Source organism: Engraulis encrasicolus, chromosome 4, assembly GCF_034702125.1.
Source record: "Engraulis encrasicolus isolate BLACKSEA-1 chromosome 4, IST_EnEncr_1.0, whole genome shotgun sequence".
Lineage (NCBI taxonomy): Eukaryota > Metazoa > Chordata > Actinopteri > Clupeiformes > Engraulidae > Engraulis > Engraulis encrasicolus.
This window is the reverse complement of record NC_085860.1, coordinates 32,210,622-32,212,676: the sequence shown is the minus strand read 5'-3', so window position 1 is coordinate 32,212,676 and position 2,055 is coordinate 32,210,622.

Below are 2,055 nucleotides of genomic sequence, written 5' to 3'. Positions count from 1 at the left end.
GATTTAGGTCCTCTGTATGTAATGCATATGTTGCCTCAGGGGGGGCCTTCTGATAACTTTGTCCTGGAGCCAAGCAAAGGCTGTCAGCGACCCTAGAAACACCCACCTGCGCTCGCTGTAGCAGCTAAAAAGTCGACTATATGGCCAACCCCTGCTTAACTCAAGGCTAGGCGGAAGCCAAGGCGAAGCAAGGTAAGGCAAGGTAAGGCAAGGCAGGAGCATGGTGAGGTGAGACAAGGCAAGTTTATTTGTACTGTATTCTGCATTTCATATGCAGAGGAAGTTCAATGCACGTCGCAAAAATAAAGTCCCGAAAGCACAGCAGATGAAATAAGGACAACAGCATGTAAATAAAAAAATAAAAAAATAAAAGGGTAAACATAACAGGATAAAGGAAAACGGAAAGATTAAAAGAGGAATCAGTAGGTAGGAGCGCTTATGAAGGATGCCTCTGCAGCTTTCCAGCAGTGAGGTTAGAGGACATTTCATTATGTGTTGAGGTGATGCAGCGTGGGTACGAGTTGAGTGAGCAATGACACGTGTTTTCAGAGGTCAATGTCCTTCTACACAACTGTACTCGGGGCTCTACAGTACATACTCAGAGCTTCTGTTTGTCTCATAATAGGCCCTGCTCTCCCTCCTCATTCTGTGTTTGGATTCCCAATCTCAGGCGAGGATTTCCCTGTATTACAGAGGCCAACTAGCAGAGTATGGTGTGGAACGTTAGTAAACCTTCCTCCCGAAGCCTCATACAGTATTGACAGTGCTGACTGAGCTATCGGATTTAGCTCTGTGATATCGTGCTGTGTATCCTCATGCCTGAACTGATGCGTTGACTAGCTAGGAGGTGGGGGGTTCGTGTCCCGAGTGGCGGACTGTGCAGGAAGACCTCAGTTAAAACTGCTGCCTATTAGATCAGAACCATCATGCAAAGCAGCATGGGATTTCGCTGGGGCCAGGACTGTCCAGGTCTGAACCCTGACACATACATGGACATGTAAGCTCATGCTGCATTATCATAAATCAACAGCAGCTAAATAAATTCACACTTTTTAGATGCATCCTAGCATCTCTATAAGAGGGTATGTCCGTCCGTCCGTCTGTCTGTCTGTCGGTCCGTCTGAAACGCATTCTCTAAATTGTAGTTCCGTCCTGTGTCCACAAGGCGGCAGTGCATAGACGGACGCATGTCGTACTTCTTAGTAATAAAGTTGTTGGCCCAGACCCCATGTACGAATCAAGTACTAATTAAACTCCTGACTGCATTTCACGACTACTCTTCGGTCTTCTGCCTGAGCTTGGGATGACATCACTTGGGTGATGTAGTATAGGCAGAATGCATTACTGCCTTATTCATTTCCTTAAGGAGAATTGCAGATGAATGTGGCTAAAAATACACAGCGTGAAACATGCGTCTATGTGTGTCTTATGTAAGCTGCGACTGTGGCCTGCAGCGGTACTGAAAGCACCACCACATGTGACTCTTATAGAGTAAGACCAACCAGACAAGTGTTCAATTTGACAATTTGAAGTGTGGAATCAAGACTGCAATATATTTACTGACCTCAGCCCAAGGACCACGTTCGTTTTCCTTTTTTTCCTTCACCTCACAAAAAAACCTGATTTCAAACTTCAACCACTCTCCACTGTCAGCCTCGATTTGTCCTTCTCAAGGCGTGACGTGCACTTGATTTCAATGTCACAGGTAGAGCGCTCCTCAAGAATACACTAAGTTCTCAACAAATGTGGAAACTTCTTGAAAACGCTGGAGAGAGAGAGGCGAGGGTGGCCACTGAATGCAAAGTGAGATGCCGTTTGAGTGTGTGTGTGCCGTTTGAGCGTGTGCGCCTTTGCAGTGTGTGTGCCTTGGGCTCGTTAAGTTTCGTCAAGGAGAGGAGACGGCCTCTCCCTTTGTGAAGTCACATACATCTCTGTGTCCTGTGTGTGTGTGTGTGTGTGTGTGTGTGTGTGTGTGTGTGTGTGTGTGTGTGTGTGTGTGTGTGTGTGTGTGTGTGTGTGTGTGTGTGTGTGTGTGTGTGTGTGTGTGTGTGTGTG